This window comes from Mirounga angustirostris, unplaced genomic scaffold (genome assembly GCF_029215605.1).
Source record: "Mirounga angustirostris isolate CCGP_5_RB_7025 unplaced genomic scaffold, mMirAng1.0.hap1 SCAF_4, whole genome shotgun sequence".
Lineage (NCBI taxonomy): Eukaryota > Metazoa > Chordata > Mammalia > Carnivora > Phocidae > Mirounga > Mirounga angustirostris.
In genome coordinates this window covers 172,808,576-172,822,887 of record NW_026991712.1, presented here as the reverse complement: position 1 = coordinate 172,822,887, position 14,312 = coordinate 172,808,576, and positions in this window count along the sequence as shown.

Here is a 14,312-nt window from a genome sequence, read left to right as displayed (position 1 = left end):
CATGCCATGGAGATCAATGAGTAGTTAGCTAATTATTACTTGGCAGTTCCACTCACACATCTTCACAAAGAGACATCTATAAAGATGATCGGGGCAGCTTTTCCTGTAACCATGAGAAATGGAAATCCTAAATGTTAAACCTTCAGCATTTTGATTGTACCTGGGGCTTAATTCATAGAGGTGAATGAGAGCCAACACAGTGGGGCCAAGGCTATTGGATCCAGAAACCGCCTGGACACCTGGGCAGGTGCTCAACTAAATGGATGTCTGCTTGTGTTTGGGGAGAGGGAGCTCTGGCCAGCTGTTTAGCTATTCCAGACCCTTGGCATGACTGCCCTTGAGTGGCACACGAGGTCTTGTGCTTACCTTTCCCTGCCTTGCTCCCACCAACCTTTCAAAATAAATCCCTGATGTCCCAAGCGGGGGGAAAATGAATGTGCTGGCAGGAGTCACGACAGTGTCTGCAATCCTCTATGTGGATTGTGAAACTAGACAAGTTCTGAGACCATGACTCACGAATGTTACGTCAAGAAGGAAATTACAAACAAGTAACCGCTAGGAGCACCATTTCACAGAGCGTCCTTCCCTGGCTGTGTGTCACCCCAGGCCCCTGACCCTATGTTTTAGTCACGGCAGGCATCTGGAATACAGATGGGAGCCCCGCGTCCCTTCCCCCGAGCCCAGGACACCCTCCTCCCAGGTCCTCTCTCTCTGAGAGTTGGGTTTTGCACTGCCCAAGCTGCCCTCTGATCCTTCTGGACTTTTCGAAGATGACGGTGCCTGTCGGGAGGTCTGGGTTCAAATCCTGGCTCAGCCACTTATCACCTGAATGCCTTTGGCAAGTTTCTGGACCTTCAGCATCCTTACTTACTCAGGGACTGACTAGGACAACAGTTGCCCACCTCCTAAGGCTTCAAGAGGGCAGCGTCCTTGTGTCTGTGTTCATTGCTATATCTCCAGGGCTTCCAATGGTACCCAACATCAATGATTAAATATTTGCTGAATGAATGAAAGTTCTAGTACAGGACCTGGATATATAGTAGGTGCTTAGTACCTGGTGGCTGTTATTCTTAATACCAATTCCTAAGGGAGCGCCTACTGAGCGGCTGACCTCAGAATCCTGTTCAGCCTGTATCTCTCTCAGAATCAGTGAAGATGCTGGTATATCCTTTGGTCCTGGATAGTGTGAGTCAGAGTCCCAGAGCCTGGACACCTGGGCTGGTAAGAAGGGGGCTGGGCGGACAAGACCCAGATCTTACAAAATTTAGGAAAAGATTGGGGTACCACGAGACACAGGGATACAGGGATCTTCTTTCTGCAGCAGGGGTGATGGACAGAGAGAGCATCTTGATAAAAATAGGGGAACTGGCCCCTTGCATTAGCCAAGGTTCCAGTAGAAAACAGACGGCTCGCCAGAAGGGGCAACTGGAGAGAGAGTTTCATGAAGGGCCTGAATCTCTAAAGGGGTTGGTAGGGTTAAGGGAGGGAGGGACACCCAGGCCCAGTCCCAGCAGGAAACACTGGCCTCTGCTAGCCTGGAGGGGCAAGGCGTGACTGCAAGAAAGGAACCGTGGCCTGAGGCAGAAGAACTGTGCAGTCAACCCAGCCAATGGGGAGGAGGGAGCCAGGGCATAGATACCTGACCCCTCTTCCTTTTAACACCAGTCTTTTCCTGGTGCTTCTATTCGCCAAACCCACGTGGAACCAGAGAGAAGCCGAGGCCCTTCCCTGGGCGGAGGAGGGAGGACCCCGGTCTGGAGGCGCAACTGTGGAGAACACACAGCAAGCCTGGAGGAGGGGAGGGTTGTTTTGCTTTTGTTTTGCTTCTGTTTTTAGCATGTCTATGGATGGGGGACTTTACATATGGAATTTTATTCTTATGTGTACTACATATATTCTCACAATTGCTCTGGGAGGTGAGGAAACCAAAATTCAGAGAGACAAAGTGAGTTGCCCTGTCTTCTGACCCCAAAACCATGATCGCTTCTTCTTTCCTTCCTTCCTTCCTTCCTTCCTTCCTTCCTTCCTTCCTTCCTTCCTTCCTTCCTTCCTTCCTTCCTTCCTTCTTTCCTTCCTTCCTTCCTTCCTTCTTCTTCTTGATGTTTTAATGAAGTCTTTAGAGTGAGATGGGAGATAGAGAGATATTTAAATATCTTAAAAGTCAGAGATGCAAAGCACAGCCTCACCTGGATGGGCCAGTGTCACCAGAGCTTGGTGGCCCGGCGTGTCTGAACATGGTGCAGCCCTGTGTAGGCTGAGGAGGGACACCCCAAGGCCGACCTCACCCACAGGAGACCCAGCAGCAAAGCTTCAGGAAGCCCATTGCTTGCCAGTGGGCAGGGTCAGCATTATCAATAGATTACTTGGTTATTATAAAAGGATATGAGTCAGGAACAGCCAGATGGAAGAGATGTGCAGGGCGAGGTATGTGAGAAGGCACACGGAGCTTCTGTGTCCTCTCCAGGCATGTCCCTCTCCCCAGATCTCCAGCCTGGATGCCCCTCATGTTCTGTCCATGTGACATGATTCTGATGACAGAGCAAACACTGCCTTTCTGGCTGATATGTTCTACTTACCAGGTCTCTCTTGACCGGGTGATGGAAGGAAGTTCAGGGGACAGGGAGGACAGGTGGTGGGAAGATCTTTGGGCATCTTTGGTGCTCACCACACCATTCCAGGGGCCACTGCTGTGGTTTTGAGTCTCATTCATTCTGGGATTCAATAGCTGTGGGAAGGACAAGGCCAGGGGAGCAGGGACTGGGTTGGGAGGGGCATTGCCATGGAGATCAATGAGTAGTTAGCTAATTATTACTTGGCAGTTCCACTCACACATCTTCACAAAGAGGCATCTATAAAGATGATCGGGGCAGCTTTTCCTGTAACCATGAGAAATGGAAATCCTAAATGTTAAACCTTCAGCATTTTGATTGTACCTGGGGCTTAATTCACAGAGGTGAGTGAGAGCCAACACAGTGGGGCCAAGGCTATTGGGGGAAGTTATATTACTTCTAATTCCAAAGAGGATGGGCACACCACACCACACCGGGCCACGCGGGGAAGCACCAGGGTCAGCGAGGAGGCAGAAGGAGTGAGGGGAGAGCAGGGTATAGAACCTTGGTTGTGGTTTCCTTGGAAAGGAATGCCGAGCTAGGGTGGGCAAGTTTGAGCTTGACTATTGTCAGTAGGCTTTGGGCTATCAGGTGTCTAGTACCTGGCCCTGGGGTGATGTAGGGCAGGGGGAATATTGGCTTAGCGTGTGAGACTTAGATAAGGTGGTTGGGGGTGTGGGATCTGGATTGGTTGGTTTGTATATGAAAGATGTGTTCTCCAGCAAGTTGTCTACGATCTCTAGGAATTTGCCAGTCCTAGGAGGGGCAGTTTCTCCAGGACTGGAAAGATCTCGGGGTATCAAAGCATCATAAAATACAGAAAACCAGAAACATGATTAATGCATTTGGGGAATGACTAAAAACGACAGTACATCCATACTTTGGAATATTATATAAGAGTTAAATAGTCAGGTAGGTCACTGTGTTCTGACATAGATGGCCTCTAAGACGTTGGTAAGTAAAGAAAGCAAGTTTTGGAACAATACTTATCCATATGATTCCACTGACATGTGGGAAAAAAAACACATACAAAATGAACCTTAAACTTCTGTAAGTCTATATGTGTTTCTGGCGCACAGGAAAATATAGAAATGAATAGACCCCAAACTAGCAGCAATGAGTAGGTCTTTTTATTTATTTATTTATTTATTTATTTATTTATTTATTTATTTATTTATTTATTTATTTATTTATTTGACAGAGAGCACAAGCAGGGGGAGCGGCAGGCAGAGGGAGAAGCAGGCTTCCTGCTGAGCAGGGAGCCTGATGCGGGGCTCGATCCCAGGACCCTGGGATCATGACCTGAGCCGAAGGCAGATGCTTAACGGCTGAGCCACCCAGGTGCCCCAGTGAGTAGGTCTTTTAAAAAAAAATTTTATTCATTTGAGAGAGAGAAAGAGAGCATGAGCAGGGGGAGGGGTAGAGGGGCAAACAGACTCCCCGCTGAGCAGGGAGCCTAATGTGGGGCTTGATCAATGGATCTGTGATGAACACAATGATGGGAAAGCATGGAGGCTGGCCAGTGTGGAAGCAGAGAGGATCCCCTCAGCCTGATTAAGCAATCAGGGAGGGCTTCCTGAAGGAGATGAGTCCTGAGTTATGTTTTGAAGGCTGGGTGAAAACTAGCTAAATGAAGAAGTGAAGGACAAGTATTCTAATGAGTATACTAACAAAGGGAGCAGTATGTCTGGAAGAACAGTTTTATTTGGGAGCACAAGATTTGAGAGGGAGAAAGGTGAGGGGATGAGGCTGAGAGGAGGGTGGGAGCAGATCTTGAGGGGCCTCATAAGCCCAGCTGAGAGGTGTGATTTACCCCAGAGGGCAATGAGGAGCCTTGGAAGGGCTTTCAGCTTTGCCTAGAGTGGGCTGGGAGGTGAGGCAAGGCAGTGAACAGGACGGGCAAGGATGAGGCTGAGGGTCTGTGGCTCGCCCTCTCCCCCACACCACCCTCCAGCCACACACGGCTTTCTTCCTGAGCTCTACCACAGTGACCTTCAAAGTTGAAGGTGCATCAGAATCACCTGGAAGATTTGTTAAAAACCCAGCTTGCTGGCTGGCTTCTACCCCCAGAAGGGTCTAGTAGATCTGGGGGTGGGTCCCAAGAATTTGTATTTTATTTGTTTGCTTGTTTATTCTTAAGTAATCTCTACACCCAACCTGGGGCTTGAACTCACAACCCGGAGATCAAGAGACACATGCTCTTCTGACTGAGCCAGCCAGGGGCTCCAGAATTTACATTTTTAACTAATTTCCAGGTGATGCTGCTAGTTGGGGGACCCCACCTGGAAAACTCTTAACATTCCTGTCCATTCTCACCTTAAGGCCTTTGCACCTGCTCTTCCATCTCCTTGGGATGCTCTCCCTTAGATCTTTGTCACCTCCTCAGAGAAGCCTTCCTTGACCCCTCGGGGCAGAGTAGCCATTCAATCACCATCTTCTTGCCTGTTTTGTTTTCTTTACAGCACTGGTCACATTTAGAAATTATCTTGTTACTATATTTGTTGACTTCTTTATTTGTTGTCTGTTTGCCTCTATTAGAATGTAAGCTCGGGATGCAGAGATCTATCCCTGGGGGCCTAGGACAGTGCTTGGCATACAGCAGATACGCAGGAAATTGTTTGTTAAATTAAAAGTGGGTAGGGTGGGCTTCTGCAACCTGGGGAATCTGCGGGGGCTGGGTTTTCTGGCGGTGGAGGCCCTGGTGATGGGCACCAGAACAGAAAGCTGTTCGGATATTGAACTGAACGGTTGACATAGGTTAGAAAAAGTCATCCTCTTTTGGGGGAAGGGACAGGGTGGGGTGAGACAGAGTTTAAAATAGGTGACCTTTCAAGCAGATGTGGGAGGAAGGAAGGGCCCACTGACATCACAGCTGAGAGGCCCAGAGCTCCGTTGTGGTCCAGGGGCCAGGGCCGCCAGAGCAGGCCCCCAGCCTGAGTCACTCCCACCTGTAGGGCAGGAGACCAGGTCAAGCCTGGGGGTGGGGTGGGAGTGTGGTCCTGGGGGAGTGCAGTGGGGGGTGCCTGCTGCTGCCCAACCTGGGTCCTCCTTCTTTCTTTCCTCCGCCCTCCCGATCACTTACCCACTGCATTGTAGAGACCTGGGTAAGACACAGGCCCTCAGTTTCCTCATCTGGGAAGTTGGGGCAGGGAGGAAGTTTCCAGGCCAGGCTTCTCTGCATGCCACAGTTGACCTCACCCCAGCTATTCACCTCCACTCACTTCACTCAGCTGTGCCTGAAGTTCTGGAACCAGTCCTGCCTTAGGCCTCTGTTCAGGCTCTTTGTCTGCTACCCTCTACATGCACGTGCGTGCACACACACGCATGGCCCTCTTCTCCTAATGATGCTCTCCATCCTCCAGGTTCAAGGCGCTGGGTACAGGCAGGACAACAGCACGGGCCTTCGAGCCTGACAAAGCTGGTCCCAGACCAGGCTGTCCCCGATTCCCTGGTGAATTTTCACTCTTCTGACCTCAACTTTCCTTCCGATAGAGTGGGTACATCTACCGCTTCTCGGCCTCTTGACTAAGATCAAGTGTAGAGTGGGTATATCTACCTTCTAGATTGTGGTGAAGATTAAAAAAAAAAAAAAGCCAATTATGAAAGTGGGTTTCTTTTGCCCCTGTTTTCCGTGTTTTTTTTTTTTTTTTATTGTGGCAAAATACACAAACATAAGATGTACCGCCTTAACCATTTTTCAGTGCACAGCTTGGTGGTATTCAAGACATTCATAGTGTGCAGCTCTCACCACCATCCATCTCCAAACCTTTTCATCTCGTGAAACTGAAACTCTGTCCCCGCCCCCCTCCCCCACAGCCCCTGGCACCCTCCATTTGACTGTCTTTTTCTTTTTTTTTTAATTAAAAAAAATTTTTTTTAGAAGATTTTATTTATTTATTTGACAGAGAGAGAGACAGTGAGAGAGGGAACACAAGCAGGGGGAGTGGGAGAGAGAGAAGCAGGCTTCCTGCAGAGCAGGGAGCCCGATGCCGGGCTCGATCCCAGGACCCCAGGATCACGACGGGAACTGAAGGCAGTCACTTAACGACTGAGCCACCCAGGCGCCCCTTCCTTTTTTTTTTTTTTTTTAAAGATTTTATTTTTAAGTCATCTCTACACCCAACGCCCCTCCATTTGACTTTTTAGCTCTCTGAATCGGACTACCCTAAGTACCCCTTGGGATCACACTGGGACACCTGCCTGGTTCGGGTCAGAGGAGCATGCAACGCTTGACCTCGAGGATGTGAGTTCGAGCTCCACGTTGGGTAGAGAGATGACTTAAAAATAAAATCTTAAAAAAAAAATAAATAAGTGGGATCACACGGTATTTGCCTTTTTGTGACTGACTTGTTTCACTCAGTGTTATAGCCTCAAGGTTCATCCATGTTGTAGCAAGTCAGAATTTCTCTCCTTTTTAAGGTTGAATAATATTTCATTGTACGCATATATCACATTTTGTTTATCCATTCATCCATTGATGGACATTTGGGTTGCTTCCATGTTTTAGGTATTGTGAGTAATGCTCCTATAAATGCTGGTGTAAAAATATCTGTTTGGGACGCTGCTTTCAATTCTTTCAGGCATACACCCAGAAGTGGAATTGCTAAGTCATATGGTAATTGAATTTTTAATTTTTTGAAGAATTGCCAGCACAATGGCTGTACCCCTTTACATTTACCAACAGGTTCCTTTGCCTTTTTCCCCTCCCCTAGTTCCAACTACCGCTGCCCTGCAGTCTTTCAGAATTTCTTAACGTGATGAATTCCAGTACCACTGACAGTCCTTGGGCTAGACCACCATAAAGCCCTTGACCCCAGCCTGGCTGAAAGCAGAGACCCTTTCACAGGCCACCAACTCCACCCCAGCCTTTGGCTCAGAGCTGGTAGTGGGGAAGGAAGGTCTACCAAACACCAACTATGCACCAAGGGCCCCGCTAGGTACTTCACACGCATCAGCCCCTTCTTCCTCATCACTGTGCAGCCCTGTTAGCGGGCCCACCAGGAGAGCGAGCCTTGGGAAGTGTCCTGACTTGCCCAAGCAGGGATTAGTGAGCAATGAGGCTGGAGAAGTGGGAAGGGCTCAGTGTACGAAGGTTCTTGAATACATTTTATCTTGAGGGCAATAGGGAGCCACTGCAGGTTTTAGACAGGGAGGCAGCATGATCAGACGTGGGCTGAAAGCTGAGCAGGGTTAAGATAGGTAGAGAGGAAAAGAGAAGGATTATCGTGTGATTTCTGCTTCCCAGAGCGGTAAGAAGGGAGGCTTTACCTTGGTCAAGAGGGAAGGTGATGCAGGCAGGGAGGATGGGAACAGAGTTGGCACATGTGATCTAGAATGAGCCATTTGAGCTGGAGTGGGGAGGGGGGAGCTTGAGGTGATTTCACGATGCCTAATGCAGGAGCTGTGTTGTCTTAGGCAACTTACCGTGGTTCTCTGAACCTCAAGTTCCTCATCAGTAGAACAGGCTTAATCACAGTACAACCTCCTGGCTAGCTGTGGGAGTTCAGTGAGATCACCAATACATGCAAAGCACTTACTGAGGCCAGCCTGGCACACAAGTGCTCGAGAACCATCGAGAGTTGTGGGAAGTGAGGCATCGCCACTATTATCATTATAACCCTCGTTGCTTCCGGGCAGCCTCCCAGGTAGGCGGGGGTCTTCAACCCCCAGGAGCGTTCCTGAGCCCAGCTTATTTCCGGTGGGCTCTGGTGGATGACACTTCTCTGCTTCCTGGTGGGGAGGGTGGGAATGGCAGCCACGCATGCAGGTGCCACCTCCCTGCCCGCCCCCCCTTCCCCTCCCCTGCTCCTGCTCTCTGCCCCGGGTCTATTTCCAGCAGCGTGGCTGCCTGAGGCCAGCGCCAGGTGTGGGTGGTGAGTCAGAGCCAGGCTGAGCAGACATGGTGGCCCTGGGGGCCTAAAGCTGTCACAGCCTCTCTCCCTGGGCCTTTCCCAGCAGCCCTCCGGGCACTTTAAGGGGTGGGGAGGCTAGACCAGTGCCAAAAGGTCGCTCATCGGTGTTACAGAGCCCCGGCGTGCCCCAAATCTACCTCTCCCCTGGCTAGCGGTGGGGGCAGGGGCCCCGTCCTGTTCAGCTCCACGGTCCAGACTTGGCATGTGGCACGTGTGCAAAAGGGTTCACTGACTGAATGAGCCAACCTTTGCCCAAGATTTGCTTTTGTGAGGACAGAGCGTAGGTTCTGGAGACAGACACCCAGAGTTTATATGACCCTGGGCAGGTGGATTTGGCTCTCGGAGCCTCAGTTTGCTCATCTGTGAAATCAGGATAACGATGTGTACCTTGTAAAGGACCATCGTGAGGTGTAAATGAGGCCTCCTCCGAGAACCGTCTACCAGGGCGAGATCTAGAATAACATCAGCCACACTTGGTTGCAAGTATGTTGCTATATCTGCTCTTCCCTGGATGGTGAGCGACTCCTGGGTCCGGGCTGGGTCTCACTCCTTTTTGCTGTCCCCTGCCAGGCACTGGGCCGAGCACAGAACCAGTGTCCCATCCGTGTTTGTTGCATGACTGACTGACTCCATCCAAGACGGGAGCCTGTGGGACCGGATGATGGTACCTGTAGGCCATAGCAGGCCGCAGGCCCCCCGAGCGCTCGCTGTTTCTGAGGCACCTGTTTGCCAAGAGATTTTGCGGCTTATTTCATCAAATTCTTGCAGTGCTACACAAGCAGGTCTTGTTACTCTGCCCATTTTACAGATGGGGAAACTGAGGTTCGGGGATGTTAAGTCACTTATGGTCACATGTTGACCTAGAAGAGGAGCTGAGACCGGATACGGGTCTGCTGGCCTGAGGATGCTCTCCATGGTCCCAGAAGAGGGAGTTGGAAGGCACTGCCAGAGGATTTCCTTGCTGGTCTGTGCTGCCTTGGGGTGGCCTGATCTCGGGTCTCTGATGGTCTGTCTGCATGTCTGTGTGCCCCCACCGGTACCAAGGACTCTGAGAGATGGGACTGTGACTCCAGGGCTCAGCACGGGCTGTGGCATACAGCAGGTGCTCAGTGGGAGTTTCCTGGGCGAATGAGTGGTCTTCGGCCTTCTCTGTTGACTGGGGCCCACACTGTTGAGATGGCACAGACCACTCCACTCGAAGGCGCTGAATGTCCAGGCACCAATCCAACCCAACGGCAGGTACACGAGCAGGATCACTAGCCCCAGCTAAGCTGGCTTCTTAGGGTCAGTACTGTCCTGCATTTCAGAGTCTCTGTGTCCAGCCCCAGATCAGCTCTCCCTCCCTCTGCCTCCTGGGACTTTGGAGCTCCTCTCCCCGACTCATGCCCCGCTCTCACGCCTGGCCAAGCAGGGACTTGCTGTCAAGGTCACTGAAGCGGCTCTGTGTCAGGTAGGCTGGGCCTTTTACGTAATTGCTTTGAGTCTCTGAGCCTTTAGTTGTTGCTACGCCCCAGCTTCCAGCACAGTGCCAGACGCATAATAGGTGCTCAATAAATATCTGAATGACTGTCTTCAGGCTCACTGAATCTGCAGGTCTATTGATCTCTCTGCTGGTAAAACTCTGGACTGATGTGTGTGTGTGACCTTGGCATTTCTGGGCCTCAGTTTTCCCATCTTTGAAATGGGTAGGTTTGGTGGCCCCAGCCCTGTCCACTCCAGTGTCCACTGCAGTGTGCTGGACAAACAGCGGACATTCCCATGTACGGCCTTCCCCCTACCATGCACACCTAGATTTTGATGGACCTCACAAATGATTGTGGGGGAAGCAAAGTCCTATCGTGATCTGTGATCACCACAATTATTGACCTGGGAGCTAGTCCCTCAGTATGGGCTGGGGCTTTACAATCCTCAGTGCAGGAGCAAGAATCCTTCTGTTCTCTTTGAGGAAGCAGAATGCAGAGCATAGGGTGTGAATGACATCATTACAGGACTCAGTTGTTCAGCTCTTGATCTACTTAACAACTATTTATGGAGCATCTTCGAAGCACCTGCCCCTTGGGGATACAGCAACAAACAAGAGGTTCTTTTAGAGCTCACATTCTGGTGGGAGAGACAGGGAATACAAAAATAAGGATGCATAGTAGGTGAGAAGTTGTTTTATTCTGATAAGTGTGCCACCAACGAAGTCCACAGGGTGCTGGGTTAGAGGGGCAAGGGAATGGGGGTTACTTTAGCAAGGGGTGGAGGTCAAAGCGGGTCCCCAAATCTTCATGGAAGAGCTTTGGGGGCTGCCAACTAGAGGATGAGAAGGTGCTGACCTTGCAAAAAGTGGAGGGAAGAGCATGGCAGGTAGAAAAAACAGTATGTGCAAAAATTGTGAAGGGGAAAGGGATCATTGTGGATGTTTTTGGTTTTTTTTTAAAAGACTCTATTTATTTGACAGAGAGAGACACAGCGAGAAAGGGAACACAAGCAGGGGGAATGGGAGAGGGAGAAGCAGGCTTCCCGCCGAGCAGGGAGCCGGATGCGGGGCTCGATCCCAGGACCCTGGGATCATGACCTGAGCCGAAGGCAGAGCCACCCAGGCACCCCTGTTTTTTGTATTTTTAAAAAAGAAAATCAGGGGCGCTTGTTTGGCTCTATCGGAAGAATGTACGACTTGATCTCCAGGTTCTAAGTTTGAGCCCCGCATTGGATGTAGAAATTCCTTTAAAAAAAAACTGCCATTCTTTAGTTATTAGTAGTGCCAGATTAATTTCTTTATTTGACAGACAAGCCCCTACTGGGCAGCCAGCCCTGCGCTAGGCCCTAGGGACAAACAGAGCTGCATGAAAGCGACATTCTTGTCACACATCCTGGACCTGGCACCCCACGGAGATGAGCTGGTCTGATGTTTGCGAAGGGCTCCCAGCTTGGATCCTTGGGGAATCCAAATAAACCCCACAGGTTCTTGCATCCCAGGCCTCCCGGCAGCCAGCAGCCCCAGGCCCCCATAGGAGAGAGGCTTCTGTTTCCTGCCTATCCCTCCCCCACCCACCTGGGCACAGAGGGTCTTTCATCCATTGTTACTGCTTCCTGCCCATCCATCTCCAGCTGCTGGTCAGAACCCTGTAGATTTATACTGACAAGCGGATGCTTTTACCAAGACCCTCGAGGGGGATAGGGAGGGGAGCGGCCTGGAGTGAGGGGGGACGATGGGGGAGGGAGGGCTAGTGCTTTGTGACAAGGAAGAGTTTCCTGCCCTGAAGAGGTGTTAGACCCTGAGGGCTGAGAGGAAGGGAAGCAAGCCTCTGTCCCCCAAAGCTCCCCCCTGCTGGGAGAGGGCGTGATTAATGACCCCTGACTTGGCAGGGCCCCCATGCCCCTTGGACTGGGTTTGGTTCAGTCACATCTTCCCTGGCCCCATTTCTGATGCGTAAAGTGAGCACTGGACTTGGAGGCAGGAGACCTGGGCTTAGGTTCCATCTCCGCTAACTCTTCGCTGGGTGATTTCTTAGCCTCCTTGGGCCTCAGTTTCCTCATCTGACAGGCGGGTCTAATAATCCATGCCCAGCAGTGTTGTGACCCATGAACGTGATCTTGTAGGACAGATGGTAGCAAAATGCCAAAATATGAAACATGTTTTCTCCCCTGGGCTCCCTTACCCAAAGTAGGAGGTTACAAACTAGCTCCTGTTAAGACGGGCTTGATTGGGCACCTACTGTGTGCTCACTGCTGTGTTGAAGGTAAGCAGCAACGAGACTCAGTTCTGGTTCTCAGTGGAGACAGACAAAAGCAAACAGACACGCATCACGTGATGGGCCGAAGTGTTTGTGGGTACCCGCCGAGAGTGTGGCTCTGGAACCAGCCAGCCTGGTCTGTGTCCCAGTTCTGTCATTCACTGGCTGTGTGGCTATAGGCAAGTCCCTTAACCTCTCTGTGCCTCAATTTCCTAAATATGCAAAATGGGGGCCAATAATTACCCACCAAGTAAGACTGTTGTCAGGATTAAATTATTTGATACTTGTAAAGCATTCAGAATAGTACATGTTACAGAATATGCCTTAGTAAACACAAACCACTATTATTACAGGGTCTGCGTTTCGCCCAGAACGACAGGAGTCTGGTCCCTGAGCTAGAGCGGCGGTAGCCAAGCCTGAAGGAAGCCGATGCTGAGCGGACACCTGGCTGGGCACCAGTTCTCCATGGCTGGCTGTGTCTGTCTCTCCTGGGACAGTGTGGGATCATACACCTGCGGTCCGGCCAAAGCCGCCATTTGCATGAAACTGGAGCACGTCCCGAACCCCGAGGTGCCAGGGCTTCTCAAGGAGAGTGGCAGCCACGTGGTCCCACCAGGCAGCGAGACGTGGAAACGTGGCCACGGTGAGCTCTCGCCCTGGGGCACTGAGCCAGTGGCAAGGACGCCAGCCGGTCCAGACCACACTGTCGGAGGGGCTGGCTGGGCCACTCACACGTTGGCCACATGGGCACAGACCCCTGTCTAGCGGACGGAGAATCCTCGGCTGGACACCAGTCCCCCTCTGCCGGGTGGGAGCAAGAACCCTCCAGAACCCCCCTGAGCGCCAGAGAGAGGGAGGACCAGGATCAGAATGCTTTGGGTGAGAATAAACTACTGGGACCGTCTTCCCCTCAGGATAGTCCAGGATTTGTAAGGGACCAAGACCCCTGGGCCCCATGCTACTCACATATACATGGTCTCTGGACCATGTGACTCATTTCAGATCAAAGCTAAGCCAGGGAAGAGCAGAATCACTGACCACCACTCTTGTCCTGGACGATCAGGAAATGCTGTGGGGGTTTCTTGACTAAGGAACCACCTGACCTAATGAGTTGGAAATAATCCTATGCATTAATTAAAAGAAATAGAGTTGTTATTACTACAGGTGCTGATGAAGTCAACACAGAGTGGGGAGGGGGTGGCCTAGGGGACCTCCAACCTAGCCAGTGGTTGAATCCAAAAAGACTGGGAAGAAAAGCTGAGCCTTACGTGGTGAATATGAATGAACCCGCAACAGGGAGGGCCCTCCTGGCAGAGGGCACCGGCGTGAGCAAAGGCATGGAGGTGAGAAACAGCGCTGGATACTCCAGGGGATGCAAGGGAAGACCCAGATGAGCCACAGGGGCCCATGAGGCAGAGCTGGAACTCGGGTCCTCTCAGCCACGTTAAGCTGTGGGATCACAAGCCTGTAGACAATGAGAGGGTTGTAAGCCGTGGACAGATCCAATTTTGAGTTTTGCCAGCCACCCTGGTTGAAGTATAGGGGATGGATTGGAAGGGTGGGGCCAGAAGACAGGGAGATTTCACAGGAGGCTGTGAGTAGTAAAAGGGAGGGAAGGTTTCCTGCCCCTCAGTGTTTTTTTATTTTATTTTTTTAAAGATTTTATTTATTTATTTGACAGAGAGAGAGAGAGAGAGCACAAGTAGGCAGAGTGGCAGGCAGATGGAGAGGGAGAAGCAGGCTCTCCGCTGAGCAGGGAGCCAGATGTGGGGCTCGATTCCAAGACCCCAGGATCATGACCTGAGCCGAAGGCAGCCTCTTAACCGACTGAGCCACCCAGGTGCCCCCCTCGGTGTTGTTTTAAAGGGGAAGTGACAATATTACTCATAAAGGACCTAGCACAGTGCCTGGCACATGTACTCACAGCTTGCAGTAAACATAGCTAATGCTCAGGGGTCTGGACTAGGGCAGTGGTGGTAGGGATGGAGTAGGGGACTGGCTTGAGAAACACTGAGAAAGGCAAATCTGTAGAAATCATTGACTGACGAGATATGGGGGTGAGAGAAAAGGAG